At 44.8% G+C, this 18,858-nt stretch overlaps 1 protein-coding gene and 1 long non-coding RNA gene across 2 annotated transcripts in view; one reads left to right on the top strand and one right to left on the bottom strand.

Moving 5' to 3' along the window:
- Positions 1-18,858, bottom strand: part of arhgap24 (Rho GTPase activating protein 24) — a 606,798-nt gene that overhangs the window by 186,375 nt on the left and 401,565 nt on the right. The window lies entirely within an intron of this gene.
- LOC140408701 (uncharacterized) overlaps positions 1-18,858 on the top strand; it is a 98,420-nt gene that overhangs the window by 35,813 nt on the left and 43,749 nt on the right. The window contains exon 3 of the long non-coding RNA XR_011940174.1: positions 16,379-16,436. This is a non-coding gene — a long non-coding RNA (uncharacterized lncRNA). The remainder of the gene's footprint in view (positions 1-16,378; positions 16,437-18,858) is intronic.

The raw sequence follows: 18,858 nt of genomic DNA, 5'->3' as shown, positions 1-18,858 counted from the left end.
CAGCATTATTGATGCAGACAGGAGTGCGTACGACACTTTGCTTTCTGAAGTCGATGACTAGCTCCTTAGTTTTGCTGACATTGAGGGAGAGATTGCTGTTGCTGCACCATTTTCTATACTTTTGCTTCAGATCGTATGGGTCTCAACCGACCCTTTGTTGACCTAGTGGCGTATGCAGTGACTACCATTTCCTCTAGCCAGCCATTTTCCATTTACATTCTTTCGACATGCCTTGGCAATTCTTGCAGCTGTAGCACTCTGCCTTCATAAATGGACAATTTTATGCCCAATGTTTGCCGAGGCTCTGGTAACAGCACTTTTCAGTATCTGTGTCACTAATAACTGCTGTCAGTCGGACCTTCTGCTTATTCGGCTACTATTTATTTACTTCAGCAGACAACTGACAGCTGTTAATGACTTTTAACTCACATTCTGCCATGTCCGCGGACGATGCTGTTTGACAAGCTACGTTGAAAGTTAAGTGCAGCAATGTCAGCAACTTATCAAAGCCACTATAAAAGTCTTTTCAATATCCTCCACTGGGCAACTGATTCCTTGTCCCAAATCATTAGCTTTCTGCAGTCTCCAATCGCTTGGGACTGTGATGCTACTCGAGATTACAGAAAATGTCTGGCAGAAGTATGTCTTTTGGCTTTACTGGGGTGAGGAAATCCTTGAACATTTTGTACAATTCTGGGTCTGCTACCTCAAAACAATTGCCCTTTTCCTTCTTCCCACTGCCTGACAAACAGCTGGATTATCATGAACATCGAGGATATTCATGATGTGGTGATGCCAGCGTTGGACTGGGGTGAGCACAGTAAAAAGTCTTGCAACACCAGGTTAAAGTCCAACAGGTTTGTTTCAAATCACTAGCTTTCGGAGCACTGCTCCTTCACCTGAGGAAGGAGCAGTGCTCCGAAAGCTAGTGATTTGAAACAAACCTGTTGGACTTTAACCTGGTGTTGCAAGACTTCTTTTCAAGGATATTAGTAGCAGTGAAATGCATCTCTGGTTGCTCAACATATCCGCGGTCATGTCTTTACTTCTACCAGTCATCCAATAATATCTGCTGATGCAGCCACCTTTTAAGTCTCCTCACATGTACAAACTCCTTTTCCCTAAGTCTGGATTTTAAGAACAATTTTTCAGCAAAACAAAATCACAGTTCCTCTGCTGTTTTGCTGGAAGCCTCTACGACCAGATTTGTTCAGTTTGAGAATTCAAAATCTTATCCTCATTGTCAGACTGTATATCTTTGCAGGACAGAAAAGGGACAGTGTGCCAGTAGCCTCGCACCCCCAGTGCCACCTGAGTGCCATGGCACTGCCAGCCTGTCACTCTGGTAATGCCAGCTGGTTGCCACCCTGGTAATGCCAGGGTGCCCAGGTGGCAGGGGCATTGCCAGGGTATCAAGGTGGCACTTTGTCCATGCTGGGGATCGGGCCCAGAAGGGGTGCCTGCCCTTATGAGGTGGGTGCAGAGGGCTCCTGGGCTCCCTAATTAGCAGGTTGTTTTGGGGGGGTGGGTGGTCCAGAGGCCGTGGTGGGAGGGAAAGAGATCAGGGTGCCATTTTGTTGCAGGAAATTAGTCTAAGCGCAGCCTCAGTGGGGTGTTCTTCACCGAGGCCCAAAAAATAATCAGAGTCCCGTTTAATAGCGGGGTCATTCTCGTCGCTACAAGCGCCAGGGAACACCCAGCTAAATGCGCTCACAACGGCCTTTGTTGTTTTTCTGTTAAATTGCACCCAAAGTGTTCTGCGAATCTAAGGGTAACAGGCTACTTGCACAAGGTCAGTTATCCTAAAAACCCCACGACCCCAAACTTTTATCTTCGCTCAAAAATATCTATTTGGACATCAGACATTTAAGAAAGATTACTGTGCAACCAGATGAGAATGTAATTTCACTGTTAATTGTAAAATTGTTAATGCTTCTCAATTGGTACTAATGATAGATAATTTATGACCTCCATACAAAACAGTTATTGGTGGCTTCCTCGATGCAGTTATTTCAGGGCAATGTACAATTCTGTGGTTTTTCTGTACATCCTCTCCAAAAATCCAATTCATGGCACGGTAACACAGTGGTTAGCACTGTTGTTTCACAGCGCCAGAGTCCCAGGTTCGATTCCTGGCTTGTGTGGAGTCACTTGGGTCACTGGCTGTGTGGAGTCTGCACGTTCTCCCCGTGTCTGTGTGGGTTTCCTCCAGATGCTCCAGTTTCCTCCCACAAGTCCTGAAAGATGGGCTTGTTAGGTGAATTGGACATTCAGAGTTCTCCCTCTATGTACCTAAACAGGCGCCGGAATCTGGCTTCATTGCAGTGTTTATGCAAGCCTGCTTGTGACAATATTAAAAATTATTATTATTACAAGGAAAGTCAAGTACTCAACAAACTTGTTTTTTTCCCAATTTGACTCTCTGCACATATATACTCAAATGGCCATAAGAGGATGCTATTCCATTATTATAGCTGACAAGCCTATGATGTGACACTTTATCAACTTCCTTTTGGAAGTCCATGCACAGCACATCAACTTTACTGGTCTCATCAATCCTCTCCGTTACCACATCAAAAAAACTCAATCAAGTTAGCTAAACATGATTTGCCTTTAACAAATCAATGCAGCGGGCAGCAAGGTGGTGCCGTGGTTAGCACTGCTGCCTCATGACGCTGAGAGCCCGGGCTCAATTCCGGCCTTGGGTCACTGTCCGAGTGAAGATTGCGCATTCTCCCGTGTCTGCGTGGGTCTCACCCACACAACCCAAAGATGTGCAGGGTAGCTGGATTGACCACGCTAAATTGCCCCATAAATGGAAAAAAAGAATTGGGCACTTTAAATTAAAAAAAAAATATTTTTTTAAACAAATCAATGCTGACTGTCTTTAATTAGTCCAAGTGATTGCTAATTTTGTCCCAGATTATGATTCCTGAAATCGTGCCCACAACCGAAGTTGATTCCTGGCTAACTTGCAGTTGCAGGGATTATCCTTGTACCCTTTTTGAACAAGGGTGTAAAATTTGTAATTTTCCAGTCCTCTGGCACCACTCCTGTATCTAAGGTGCAATACAAAATCTAGAATGTTCACTTGATAATATATTGAAGTCAATTAACTCCCAATGCAGATTTATCATTCAAGTCACTGAGCATACTTTCTGCCATTTATGAAAACAAGTACTTGATCACCTATCAGAAATTATGGGCTGGATTCTCCGGTCATCGATGCCGAAATAACGTTCGGCGACCAGCCGGAGAATCCAAGTTGGGGGCACTGTGGGAGGGGGTGGTCCAGGGTGCGCGAGCCGACCGAAAGAGGGGGGGACTATTTCAAGGGCCGGGTCCGCGAGCAGCTGCTGCCATTTAGCACAGCACGGCCGCTGCAGGCCGCCGCCATGTGCATGCGTGGCCACAGACCCGGCATTTCTCTGGGGCATATCAGCAGCTAGAGCCAGCAGAATCGGTGGCTGTTTTGCACCAGTTTTTCTGGCATAATACACCACCGTTCCCACGCCGGCCTGGGGACGTAGCCCCAGAATCGGAGAATCCAGCCCCAGGTGTTCTCACGTTGAGAAGGACAGGCACCATCATCCAGGGGAGAGACCTTGGTTTCATGAGCGATGTTCCTGCCACGTGAAGGAGCCTTAGTAGACCCAGTGACAATAATGTTTTACGCCTACAAGACCATTATCTTCATTGTTAATGAGCACAAAATTCATTGTCCAATAAATAAATAAAAGCTGGACCACATTTTTCCATGTGTAATTTACTTTAGCGGTCTGGATTTGGCTCTGAATTTAATAGAGTCCGGACAGTTCACATCAAATTGAACATCCAAAACATGGCTGATATTCTAATCCTCTCTCTGCAACCATGCGTAAACGTACTGCCCGAATGCACAATCACAGCAAACATGTGGATGAAAAGTACACGATGCAAGAGGGGTAACAATGAGAAAATGCCACTACTGTGATTTCTGCAATTCTTCCATGTTTTATAAAAACATTGCTTTGTTTTTATAAAAATAATCAAACAGCTGACGCAAAATACTGACGGAGAGACTCTCTAATGACAAGCCAAGCCTAACGCCCACCCGCGATGGGCTCTTCACAATCAAACATTTGCTTTGTGGCACAAATACTTTTTGATCAATGATTTTTAAAATTAATTGTACACCTTTTCAGGAACCCCCATTACTTTTGAAACTGGACGCTATTCCCAGATCTCCGTCACTGCCATGCTGTGATTAATTTAGCACACTGGTCTAAATCGCTGGCTTTTAAAGCAGACCAAGGCAGGTCAGTAGCACGGTTCAATTCCCATACCAGCCTCCCCGAACAGGCGCCGGAATGTGGCGACTAGGGGCTTTTCACAGTAACTTCATTGAAGCCTACTCGTGACAATAAGCGATTTTCATTTAATTTCATTTCATCTGCTTTAAGTTCAGGATGGCAGACATCATCAAATCCTTCACTCCTTCCTCCCCATGAATACCCCACCTTGGCTGAGCACTTTGCGACCATGTGTGAGAAACTAATGTCATGCCATTCAACGGTTTATTGAAGGGACACATTTGTTTTTATAAGAAAGGTTAACAGATCTTTTGGTTTCGAGAAAGGAGAACAACCATAACAAATGCCTACATGCAGTTTTCCTTAAGATATTACCACTTGCACATGATCCAATGATAATTTCCAAAATGATTTGCATGGTGGGCATCAACAAATCAGAAAAAAAGATTGCTCGTTTTCATGGTGCCAAAATTGGGTGGCACAGTAGCACAGTGGCTAGCACAGTTGCTCCACACTGTCTGTGTGGAGTCTGCACATTCTCTCCGTGTCTGCATGTGTTTCCTCCGGGTGCTCCGGTTTCCTCCCACGAGTCCCAAAAGACGTGCTGTTTGGTAATTTGGACATTCTGAATTCCCCCTCTGTGTACCCGAAAGGTGCCGGAATGTGGCGACGAGGGGCTTTTCATAGCAACTTCATTGCAGGGAATGTAAACCTACATGTGACGATAATAAAGATTATTTATTATTTTTTATTATGAAAATAAAGTTAGAGCACCTTTAACTGAGCTAGTGGTGTGAAATTCGTCTTGGTTGGTACAAAGAAATGGGTGATAGCAAATTAGCAACCATTTAGCAGTGGAAAAGAAAATCAGCTGTCTTATAAAATGTCCTGGCACACAACTCCTTAAAGCAACACAACCTTCAGAGTGCCTCCAATTTGGCTTCTTACATTATGGATACCCAGCTTGCTCACAATAATTATTTATTACACAGCCCCAAAACTCCTTCCTCTCCGTGAACAGTCTCATAGCCCCATATCCAATACATCATCACTCCATTAACTGGCACACATGCGTCCTCCTGGCCTTATCATAATTCACTCCATCCTCTTGCAGGACAAATTGGCAGACAGACATCATCCTCCTATGGCCCAAAATTGAAGCTAGCTAGTGCTTCATGGGTATGCCAAAGTAACTGTGCAACTACTCAGTCAGCAACCCAGTGCTGGTATGATGCCAACCGCTGGCATCTGGCATGGGTATCTAACTTTAAGAACTTCATTTCCTTTGAAGACAAAATAACTTGTGGGAAACTTGCAGCACTGAGGCCATTCGGTCAGCTGGATTGATGTGTCTGGTGATGCTCCACATGAGTCTCCATCCTACCACATACAAGTTGTATAGAACCTTGGTACGGCCGAACTTGGAATATTGCGCACAATTCTGATTGCCACACCACCAGAAGGATGTGGAGGCTTTGGAGAGGGTGCAGAGGAGGTTTACTGGGATGTTGCCTCGTCTGTAGGGTGTTAGCTATATGGAGAGGCTGAATAGACTTGGTCTGTTTTCATTAGAAACACGGAGGTTGAAGGGTGACCTGATAGAGGTCTACAAGGTTATGAGGGGCATGGATAGAGTGGATTGGCAGGCACCCTTTCCCAGGGTGGAGGGGTCAGTCATCAGGGGGCATAGGTTTAAGGTCCGTGGGGCAAAGTTTAGAGGAGATGTGCGAGGCAGGTTTTTACGCAGAGGGTGGTGAGTGCCTGGAAAGCGTGGTCAGGGGAGGTTGTGGAAGCAGATACATTCTATATGCTTATCAACTTTCCCTTAAATGTATCAATGTTATTTGCCTCGAGCATTCTCTGTGGTAGCAGCTTTCACTTTCCCACTACTCTGAGTAAATAGTTCTTACCATTGGGGATTGCCCAGCTGTTGACATCTTACCGGCACTGGGTTGCAAACTGAGCAGCTACAGTTACTTTGGCATACCTGTGAAGCAGTAGCCAGCCACAATTTTGGGCCATAGGAGATTGAAGCTGATGGCGGTTGTGGTAGTGAAGAAGGGAATTAGAACAAAACCATTCAAGAGTCTGAGCCGAGTGATACTTCAGTTTCTCAGACCTGGAAGCCAGGTTTCCAACCATACACATCAGTGGAATGAAAGGAGACAATAATGTGCCAGAGACAAAGCTGATTTTTTGATTTTGATTTGATTTGATTTATTGTCACATGTACCGAAGTACAGTGAAAAGTATTTTTCTGCGGCCGAGGGAACATGGACAGTACGTACATAGTAGACAAAAAGAATAATCAACAGAGTACATTGACAAATGGTACAACGACAAACAATGATAGGTTACAGTGCGGAACAAGGGGCCAAACAAAGCAAATACATGAGCAAGAGCTGCCTAGGGCGTCATGAATAGTGTTGTTACAGGGAACAGATCAGTCCGAGGGGGAGTCGTTGAGGAGTCTTGTAGCTGTGGGGAAGAAGCTGTTCCTTTTTCTGGATGTGCGGGTCTTCAGACTTCTGTACCTTCTGCCTGATGGAAGGGTCTGGAAGAAGGCAATGCCAGGGTGCGTGAGGTCTCTGATAATGCTGTCTGCCTTCCTGAGGCAGCGGGAGGTGCCCATGTGGGGGTGGCAAGCTTGTATGATGCGTCAGGCTGAGTTCACCACGCTCTGCAGTTTCTTGCGATCTTGGACCGAGCAGTTGCCATACCAGGCTGTGATGCAGCCGGATAGGATGCTCTCTATCGCACATCTGTAGAAGTTTGTGAGAGACGATGCAGACATGCCAAATTTATTTTGCTTCCGTAGGAAGTAGAGACGTTGTTGGGCTGGCATAAGCTAGCATAAGACAAGTGCTTCCTCAGCCACGTGAGCCTTCCATACAGCAGGAGCTGCCAACACCTCCTGCAATCTTCTCCTACAGTTATCACCTAGAGGAAGTCACCTAAATTAGTCACACCAATCAAAGTGCGGGTCGTGACTAGTTGATGGGTTGAAGGCGGGTGTCAGGAGGGTTGTGTAACGATCGGTCACGCCGTTCCTGCAGTGGTCCCGATCGCGAGGGAAGCGCCCAACAGCCGCTATCAGTTTTTATATTGAGAATAGAGGCCACTTCTGCCTTCTAAATGAAAATAAATGAATCTGCGCGGATTCTTCTGAACAGAACCAGCAGCAGAGAGCAGGCCATGTGCCCTGCATGCACACTTGATGTGCTTTTGGTGCCAAATCACGGAGCAGTGTTGTCCCTATTTTCCAGCTGCTGGTATGCAAGGCAAGTGGCACTGCGAAGATCAATGGTTTTCTTAAAAATAAGAGATGGCCAGAGACTCAAATAGGCAGTTTTCCTCTTGGACAGGATCTCACAACAGAATCTGTTGGAGAGCGCTGCTCAGGAGAGTCCAGGGCAGTGCGCGTGTTAGCTCTGTACAGAGTTCTAGTGCCTCTGGTTAATAGCCTATAAAGAAGAAACGTAACACAGGAACAAAACAGTATAAAGCTATTTTCTTGAGGTATGGTTTTGTCAATTGTGGCAATACAATAAGGAAGCAAAGCCTATGTGTGTTGGGTAGAAAGCTGAACTTTTCACTAACACCAATTAAATTACATTCCTGCATTGGGAGTACAATAAAATGGCAAGGAAATATATTCCGTTAAATGTGTTTAAGGAGGAAGAGCCTCCAGGGATAATAACTGCAAATGTTAATTGAATCCTCCTCTGATGTTCTGTCACAATTCAGCTGCTAAGGAAGTTCATATATTTTTAACAGCCATCTATGAGATGTAATTGATTACTTCTAAATCGATTTTACTGTAGAATTAGAGCATCTGGATGAGATAACACCTATATTCAACACATATCAAGAGTGTCCAACCGCCAACCTCAAGAGTGTACTGCCAAAATTCCACCAGCACGTCTCCTGTCCCAACAGGGGTGACAAAACTCCTGACTACTGCGACTCAAAAATCAAGGGCGCCTACCGTTCCATCCCCCGACTGCACTTTGGGAAATCAGACCATAAGACGGTGCTCCTTCTCCCGGTATACAAGCAGAAACTCAAATGGGAGAATCCAGCTAAGAAGGTCGTGCAGTGCTGGTCCGAGGAAACAGAAGAGCCCCTACATGACTGCTTAGAGACAGTGGACTGGTCTATATTTAAGAACTCAGCGACCAACTTAAATGAGTATGCCACCATCATCACAGACTTCATCAGCAAATGTGTGGACGACTGCGTACCAAAGAAAGCCGGACGTAAGTTCCCCAACCGGAAACCATGGCTCAATCGCGAGATTGACTCCCTACTCAAGGACAGTTCTGAGGCGTTCAAGTCAGGCGACCCTGACCTATACAAGAAATCCAGGTACGACCTCCGCAAAGCCATCCGAGATGCCAAGAGAGAATATCAAACCAAGCTAGAGTCACAGACAGACTCTCGGCAGTTGTGGCAAGGACTAAACAACATAACGGGCTACAAAGCGAAGCCGAGCAGTATCTCCAGCAGCAGCGCACCCCTCCCCGATGAACTCAATGCATTCTATGCTCGGTTTGAGCAGGAAACCAACAATCCGCTGTCGAGTGCCCCAGCAGCCCATAACTCACCCAGACCCACCATCACAGCTTCCAAAGTCAGATTGGCCTTCCTGAAAGTAAACCCTCGGAAGGCGACGGGCCCAGACGGGATTCCTGGTCGTGCACTCAGAGCCTGCGCGGACCAGCTGGCAGAGGTATTCGCGGACATCTTTAACCTGTCCCTACTCCACTCAGAGGTCCCCACCTGCTTCAAGAAGACCACCATCATACCGGTGCCAAAGAAGAACAAGGCAACGTGCCTCAATGACTACCGTCCGGTGGCCCTGACTTCAGTCGCAATGAAGTGCTTCAGAGGTTGGTCATGAAACGCATCACCTCCATACTCCCAGAACGCCTTGATCCATTGCAATTCGCATACCGCCGCAACCGGCCACAGTAGCCACCATTTCCCTGGCCCTACACTCATCGCGAGAGCATCTCGACAACAAGGACTCCTACATCAGACTCCTATTTATTGACTACAGCTCCGCCTTCAACACCATAATCCCAGCCAAGCGCATATCAAAGCTCCAAAACCCAGGACTTGGCTCCCCACTCTGCAACTGGATTCTCGACTTTCTGACCCACAGACCACAATCAGTAAGAATGAACAACAATACCTCCTCTACAATGGTCCTCAATACCGGGGCCCCGCAAGGCTGCATAATTAGCCCCCTACTCTACTCCCTGTACACACACGACTGCATGGCAAAATTTGGTTCCAACTCGATCTACAAGTTTGCTGACGATACAACCATAGTGGGCTGGATCTCGAATAACGACGAGTCAGAATACAGGAAGGAAACCTAGTGGAGTGGTGCAGCAACAGCAATCGCTCCCTCAATGCCAGCAAAACTAAAGAGCTGGTCATTGACTTCAGGAAGCAAAGTACTGTACACACCCCTGTCAGCATCAACGGGGCCGAGGTGGAGATGGTTAGTGTGGTGTTGGGTGCTCTGATGCACAGATGAACCAACACAGTTGTATTAGGTACAACTCTATTTTATTTTAACTTCTATATACAGTTCATTCTGGATACTCTGCACGTTGTGTCTCCCTGAGTGTGTAGTGTAGCAGGTCTGTCCTTGTCCTGGTCTCCAGCTAATACTGGCCACCAGGTGTCGTGTTTGTCCTTTTATACTGTCCCTGTCCTTGTCTGTGATTGGTTGTGGTGTTGTGTGTTCTGATTTGTCTGTTGGTGTGTCTATCATGATGTGTGTGTTTGAATATCATGACAGTTAGCAGTTTCAAATTCCTAGGGATGCACATCTCCAAAATCTGTCCTGGTCCACCCATGTCGACGCTACCACCAAGAAAGCACAACAGCGCCTATACTTCCTTCAGAAACTAAGGAAATTCGGCATGTCCACATTAACTCTTGCCAACTTTTACAGATGCACCATAGAAAGCATCCTATCAGGCTGCATCACAGCCTGGTACGGCAACTGCTCAGCCCAGGACCGCAAGAAACTTCAGATTCGTGAACACAGCCCAGTCCATCACACAAACCTGCCTCCCATCCATTGACTCCATCTACACCTCCCGCTGCCTGGGGAAAGCGGGCAGCATAATCAAAGACCCCTCCCACCCGGCTTACTCACTCTTCCAACTTCTTCCATCGGGCAGGAGATACAGAAGTCTGAGAACACACACGAACAGACTCAAAAACAATTTCTTCCCCGCTGTTACCAGACTCCTAAATGACCCTCTTATGGACTGACCTCATTAACACTACACCCCTGTATGCTTCATCCGATGCCAGTGCTTATGTATTTACATTGTATACCTGGTGTTGCCCTATTATGTATTTTCTTTCATTCCCTTTTCTTTCCATGTACTTAATGATCTGTTGAGCTGCTGCAGAAAAATACTTTTCACTGTACCTCGGTACACGTGACAATAAACAAATCCAATCCATATGGTTAGAAAGTGGATAGTGGGGAAAAAATGACTATGGGCATCACAGCAGCCCCCACAAGACTAACTGGCATGGTCATTGCTTATTTTATTCATAGTTTTAACTACACAGTCAACAGTGTTGAACTCACCAGAAGCAGTTCCTGATAACTATTCAGTTTTCAATCTAATGAATCTGGCTGATTGTCCTTAAAAAAGTTATGTTGATCTTGCTGAAATAATAGACGGGACTTTCCAGCCCTGACACCAGCAGGTATCTTTGCGAATGGGATGGGAAAATTTGGAGAGTTATTAAATGTCAAAGGCTCTCCAGATTTTCCCATCCCACCTTCAGTGATGTTCACTGGTGTCAGGGCTGGGAAACCCTAGCCAATGTCATGGGAATTATAAGGGAACGTTTTGTGTCATGATATTTTATCCATTGATCAGTATCTATTTGTGTGAACTTACCTGTACTGAACTTAACAATTATTGATTTCTAGACTCCAATAAAATCCCTTTGGTGCTTTGTGGGCATTCTAACTTGTACACAGAGGTCACTGCCTTAGTATGAGAGTGTGTGTGGGTTTGCGTGCATGTGTGTGTGTGTATGTGTGAGCACATGTACTTCAAAATAAAAATACAAAGGGATAAGATGAAAAGTTGCACTGGCTAAGGAAATATTTACTTTTAGACAATTACTTTCGACAATTGTTGCACCACAGATTAAGTTTACTTGGCCAGCATTTTATGCCGGTGCAGGGTTGTCACTGCTATTTGACTGAACTCTACATAAACCATTACAGCCAAGGTCACAAAGGCCTTGCTGTTATGTTTCCTGCCAGTAAGCCAACAATCAATACAGAACAAAACAAGACTTTCAACAGGGTGAATTTGATTTGGCTCAGTGTAGAGTGTGACATTGTCCGTAAGTGTGTTTCCCTGCTAACCTCAACATCATGCAGTTTTTGCACGTATTATATTAAAATTTGCATTCGGGCACCATTGACCAAGTCTCACTGTGCCAAGGAAAATCTTACTGTTTTACTATTGAAACCTGGAATGGTCAGATCTTCTAAGACAACGGCAACTGTTCTCCCCTGTCAATCATGCAGGCAGAAGTGAGGAGCTTGAGAGCTCTGCAAAGTTTCCGAAGAGTTTGCCAATCTCTGGCTTCATGGGTATATTTATCTCCATCTCTGATGGTGGGCAGATGTTTCTGCCCCTGTTAATCTGTTTGTCTGTAAACAAGCTATCTCAAAAACCAAAGGACAGATTTTAATTCCATTTGGTACACAGCCAGGTGGTTCAAGGAAGAAATGATTCATTTTTGACGAATTTGCAGATCCGGGTCCAGATGCTGGAATATTTTAATGAATCCATTAACATTGAACTCAGGGTGAAATGACTTTCTTCATTTAGAATGCTCCGGATTGTTTTATTTAAAATGTTGTTAATTGCTTTAGAATGTTCTGGATTATTTTAGCTGATTTGCAGGACTTGTCACAGCTTTTTGAGAGCAGAGTTTTCAGAGCAGGCTATTGGATGTGGATTGGCCTAAAGCCTCTTCAGTGAGATGAAAGCTCTGAATAAAAATAATTATTTTTTCAGTTTTGTAAATTTTACAAAGCATTAACAAGGCATGGAAATTCTTGAAGGAGCAGCACGGTAGCATTGTGGATAGCACAATTGCTTCACAGCTCCAGGGTCCCAGGTTTGATTCCGGCTTGGGTCACTGTCTGTGCGGAGTCTGCACATCCTCCCCGTGTGTGCACGGGTTTCCTCCGGGTGCTCCGGTCTCCTCCCACAGTCCAAAGATGTGCAGGTTAGGTGGATTGGCCATGATAAATTGCCCTGAGTGTCCAAAATTGCCCTTAGTGTTGGGCGGGGTTGCTGGGTTATGGGGATAGGGCGGAAGTGTTGACCTTGGGTAGGGTGCTCTTTCCAAGAGCCGGTGCAGACTCGACGGGCCGAATGGCCTCCTTCTGCACTGTAAATTCTATGAAAGCTCTATGACGATGCATAATTGTAATAACTTTGAGTTAACACAGCATGGCAACGGTATACATTCTCCATATAATGCACCCTGTTTCTTTCAACTTTGTTCCTCATGGTTTCCATTTGACTCACTCTTGTTCGATTAAAGTCTGAACCTACTCCCACATATTTTTATTCCTCTCTTCACCCTTCCTCGTACTCAGAATCACTCTGGAGAAAGTGTTGCATTCTCCATGAGTGAACCTCTCTCTGTCATCCGCATGAAAGAAGAGGAAAAGGACGGTTTATACTGATATAAAACCTAACACAAACTCAGGATGGCCCCAAGATATATACTGCCAAATAAGTACTTTAGAAATGTATGTGGGGTGAGCGGAATAAGGCTGCAGGGCAGTAGAGAACAGCCAGCCAGGAACAGGAATTGCCTCCATAGCAACACAGATCCTTTATGACCTCTTTGAAGGATGTGATTGCCTAATGTCATGCTAGGGAGATATTAGGAAATTGGGTCCAGAAATGAGACCCCAATGTAGCAGGCTCTTCAGTGGTTAAACAGACTGAGGGAAAAAAACTACGAGCACAGAGTCAGAGGGATATGCCCACACCTGGCCGAGTTACATTGTACCAGTCAGACGTAAGCGAGTTAGTGGAAATACACAGGGTACGTCCGATCCATTGTTCTTCAGGATTATCCTGTCTGACTAGCTTTTTGGGCATGGCAAGGTAGCACAGTGGTTATCACTATTGCTTCACAGCACCAGGGTCCTGGGTTCCATTCCCGGCTTGTCTGTGCGGAGTCTGCACATTCTCCTGTGACTGCGTGGGTTTCCTCCGGGTGCTCCGGTTTCCTCCCACAAATCCCGCAAGACATGCATGTTAGGTGAATTGGACATTCTGAATTCTCTCTGTGTACCCAATCGCCTGAATGTGGCGATTAGGGGATTATCACAATAACTTCATTGCAGTGCAAATATAAGTCTAATTGTGACACTAATAAAGATTATTATTGTTTAGCCCATTAGAGTCGGATGACCTCTTTGTCCGTCAATGGGAGGTTAGTCACATATCAATCGGAAGGCTCTGTTCTTGTAAAAACAAGAGTGGGGAATCAGCCAAGATAACGATGATGTGTTCAAGTCTGGAAACCCCAGAGAACCTTTGTTTGACGGACTTGGTGGAGCTTTGAAACAGAGAAGGAATGCTGTTTTGAACAATTAGACAAGTAGAAGGCTGTGTAAATTGACCGAGAAGGTCATGAAAGTTGCCACCCGGGGCAAGCTTTGGAAAAAGGATTCTGAATGATTGTCCCTACCAGAAGAAACATTGGTTTGTAAATGCAAGTGTTGCCTTTGGCTGCCTGTGAAAGTGGCATGAGAGCTGCATGTTGTTATAGTGTTGCTTAATGGGAACCAGTGTGTTAAGGTTACGAAACTGCATGTAATTTGTTATTATTAGGTTTGAAGTTTAAAAGTTTAAATATTGTTTTCTTATCTTTTGATAAAATTTGTTTAAAACATAACCAAGCCCTATTTCTTATATTATCACTCCTGGAGCAAAACAACCTTTTTGCACCATCTTAAAACTTTAAACAGTTATGGTCCCGGTTCAGTCTCTGAGCCACTGTTGAGAGTTGACCTGGCACACGTAACATTAAGCTTGGCATTCCACTTCTTTGAGTTTTTCTTCACGAGGATCACAAGCCTCACTCCAGCGCCAGGACAGTACTAGATGGAATTTTGCGTGGCCAGCTTTCTGTTCCCTCAAATGAAAACTCAAAACAGGTGTAGAGCCAAGGGTTTGCCTGTCTGCCCACAGCTCCGTTCCAAACGCAGAATGAGGACATGCCTGGAAGCCGCCTGGAGTTCCTGGGGATCCTGCCCAACACACACCAAAAGGAAGATTTGCCCAAGTATTCTGAAATCAGATTTTGGTGCTGTCTAATGTTTGAGGCAGGGTTCACATCCACTAGCTGTTGGGACCCCTCCCCCCACTAAATTTTTCAGGAGGCCTGACGCAAATTTGTAAGAATCCAGTACTTTCCTGGGCAGCACCGGGCAACCTGTAGAATTAAGCCCAATGCAAGTTGGAAATTTCACCCAGAGAGCTGCCAGATGGAGTCTGGCAGCTCTTCAGGACAAGTAGTGCTATCCGGAGCTGTGGCCATTGCTGGCACTGCATTGGCAGGGACTGCTGATAGATTCTTGAAGAATGTTAAGTGGGGTAAGATGGAGACAGAATCATAGAATCCCGACAGTGCGGAAGGTGACCATTCGGCCCAACGAGTCTGCACCGACCCTCCGAAAGAGTAACCTAGGTCTGATCCCCTGCCCTATCCCCATAACCCCACCTAACCTTTGGAAACTTAGTGGCAATTTAGCATAGCCGATCCACCTAACTTGCACATCTTTGGGCTGTGGGAGGAAAGTGGACACAGAGAGAACGTGCAAACTCCACACAGACAGACAACCTAGGCTGGAATTGAACCAGATCCCTGGTGCTGCGAGGCAGCAGTGCTAGCCATGGTGCTGCCCCTAAGTAACAGAGAGGGGGGCACTGGTAAGGGAGAAGGTCAACAGCAAGGGCAAGGGTTACATTCCTGCAATGCCCCATCCTGATGGTGAGTCTGTCAGTTGTGCACAGAGCGACTGAATATACAGAGCCCTGCCCTCCCACCACTTCTCCTGCTGTGTCATCCAGTGGGCTCCCTTCACACCACTGATAGAATTCCAGCAAAAATGGAATGAGGCCCCAATTGAGCTCTGGGCAGGAAGGCTGCCCTCCACCCTTCCTTCCCAGAGCTTCATTTGGGGAGTCAGGAAGGCTGCGAGGTATCCACCCTGCATCCTCCAAATTGATTGATCAGCCCCTCTCCCTCTGGAGAATGACAATACGGTTGCTGCAATCTTCCCCCATGGCATCCAGCAGGAGGCCAGGACAAACAGCGTTGGCTTCTTTTAATATGCAAATCAAGGTCCTGTGATATGAATATGATCCCATTTTTTCACTTTCTGGCGGTACAGTGGATGGATCTGGCAGGCTGTCCCAGGGCACTCATTCCTGCCAACAAACTGCAATGAGGCCTAGTCCACAAAATATACCAAGTCTTCTGCTGAGACGGTCAGGTGGCGGGTCAAAGAACTTCACTGCTTTGCTGCTTGCAGTGCACACGAGGGGAAAATGTAACTTCGCATTGGACAAGAACATAAAATGGCCTGTTTATAGATCTCACTTTTTTCCCCTCTCTATTGAGGTCAGTGGAAAGTAAAATCGATCAGTTTGTATAACAAACAGCCAATCCACTATCCCCAGTTTTATGCCTCATCCTGGAGTACTTTAGCATGATATGTTCAATTTGCATCTGATGCAATAACAAATGCTCACTCTACCAACAGAGTAACTCACTGAGAGACACATTTCATTGAAGAGTCAAATTAAAAAAATATCTGCCACGTGGTATTGACAGCAACTCACTCAAATAAACAAGATTAAAGTGGTCAGGGCAGTTTGAAAATTTACTGTATTTATCTGCCTTAGGCTTCTCTTTGATATTTGTTCATTTTACCAGATTTCATTTGATCTGCATGCTCATCCTCTATTAGCATAACTATATTTCAGACTGACATTACGACCCGCACGATAGGATCAGAAGACATCAGCTGTATTTAATGTCAAGGTGTGTGTCAGCGATCTGGGTGAGAGGCGCAGATCAATTTTTCAATTTCATTGTAATTAATTCCTCCTTAACCTTATTATTGATGCACTGTATATTGTTCAGTATTACCCTGATGCAATGCCCAGATCGTTTTCTGATTACCCTTGGGGGTAAGGCACACATTGAGTTATCAGAAACTATGAATTGAATAGATAATCTAGCGAAGATAGGAAATCAAAGTCAATATAGACAAGCGTCAATGTGTGCGTTTTTTGTGAAAAACAATTTAAAGGAACAAATTGCCAAAACTAAATTATCAGTTCTTATTCTGTATCATGTTGCACATCAATTAGAAAAACATATTTTTTAAATCGCCATTTCACTGACCTGAGGGTGACATTCCTCCCTCAGCCTCGTATAATACAATGTTTTTACGAATAATTTTAAGTCTTTTTCTTTTCTTTTCACTTTTGGTAATTGTATCATTTTCATCATCCTATAAAACGCTTACATACCCTTTTTCCTCCCATTTGAACACACCCGTTAAAGTTTCATTCACTTGGCAAAATAAAACTGTGAACAAGGGAAAGTGCCTGTTCCATTTACTGAGAACATCAGACACAAGCTGAAAAATAGCCCAACAGTGTTACATGGGAGGTAGATGCGGTGAAGGTTAACACGCTCTTTAATAGTGAACAATTTTTTTGTCACCTCCTGTTTCCAGTCACTAGAAGAGGATTCCATTCCATCACCATTAACACAAATGGCTACGAGGCAACCAAACAGATGTACTGTAAAATTATGTATTAAGCCAAAACATTAATTATGCTATACCAACGATTAACCACTTAACACATTTGATTTAGGACTATTAATTGAAATAGCACTGTTGTGTTTCTACACTGTATTGAAGAGAGTTAAATGAAGTTGTCACAGGAACAGCATCTTTCAGAGAGAGAAAAGTAAAAGCTCTCACCCACCTTGAGCACAAATGTAATCCATTCGAGTGAGAGAGTATTCACCATGAAACCCAGCAGCTGCTGCTGCCTTGAATTTGTTGCACACAGATCCACATCTGTCCCAGAATATTTGCTCACTGCCGTTTTCCCCCAAACTCCACCAGGCAGGTTTGGGATATTACCTGCCTGCTGTCCTGTGGGAAGCAGGTACCCATTGCCAGCCAGGGCCACAAGGTCACCAGAGGGTGAGCTGCACACCAGTTCTCAACTGAACAAGAAGTGAGTGAGTGAGTGAGTGGGGAGGGGGAGGCAGCAGCTGTGCAGAGAGCGTCAGCTGTGCAAAGTAGCAGCTGAGACAATGTGAGATGTGAAAGCTTGCAGGACTGTAAATCTGCTAACTGACAACAGGCACACAGCCAACATAGTGACCCACAAAGCCCCTGGGGCCAAATGATATAAGAATTATTTAATATTCAGACGCTGAGAATTTCCTTCAATCGGCTTAATCTCTTGAAACCTGTTTTTATTGTGTGCTGGAGGTCCACAGTGGCTGTCACCTGTGTGGATTCTGTCAGGCAGATTGCCACTGTGAGCTGCAAAATGTATTTTTTTCAAATAAGCCATCTTGTTGCTTTAAAATAATTCAAAATTAACCGACTGCCAGTTTTCGGACCTGATTAAAAAAAAATCAAATAATCGCAGATCGCTCTAAAGAGCAATGCCTTTGGCTTTGACATCTGGATGTTACATATAAAACTCAACAATGTGTTGTGAACATTATTAATGGCCAAAAGGTAAATAGTAACAGTTGAACTTAACACAATTTTAAGCAGAAATCCTAAAAATCATCTTTAATATGTAAAATAAATCTATTTTTCATATAGTTATATATTAGTGTCTGTGATCAATCGCATAGCCAAAACTAGCTAAGGATTTTTCAAACTCCCAGTTCCCTTGCAAATACTTATCATTATGATATAGTTAAGCAGTTGACAAGTGTAGATCTTTCCATTATACTGAAGAAAAATGTCCTTCATGCAGCTAATATAGCAGTACCTACTTGAAAATGTTAACTGGTGACCAGAGATGCAAACAACAGGCTGAAGAGAAGCAAACAGTTCTTTGTAAAATCTCTCATTTCTGACTGGTGGACTGCCCGCAGTCCAAAGATGTGCAGGTTAGGTGGATTAGCCATAACCATTGAGCAGGGTTACGGGGAAGGGAGTGGGCCTAGGTAGGATGCTCTTTCGAAGGGTCAGTGAAACCTCAATGGGCCGACTGACCTCCTTCCACATTGTAGGGATTCTATGGATTCTATAACAAAGAAAGCAATGGGAACTTAGATTCATGCCAGTTCTCTGTGGCAGACACGGTTAAGCACCTTGCTTTTGCCAGGTCTACAGCAATAAGTAATAATGGGCCAGCCACAGTGGGTAAACCAATCAATGCTGGCTCAGATGTTTAGTTCCAGACCATCCCTCCAG

Source organism: Scyliorhinus torazame, chromosome 3, assembly GCF_047496885.1.
Source record: "Scyliorhinus torazame isolate Kashiwa2021f chromosome 3, sScyTor2.1, whole genome shotgun sequence".
Lineage (NCBI taxonomy): Eukaryota > Metazoa > Chordata > Chondrichthyes > Carcharhiniformes > Scyliorhinidae > Scyliorhinus > Scyliorhinus torazame.
The sequence above is the reverse complement of the archived record's forward strand: the minus strand, read 5'-3'. Positions and strand labels throughout refer to the sequence as shown.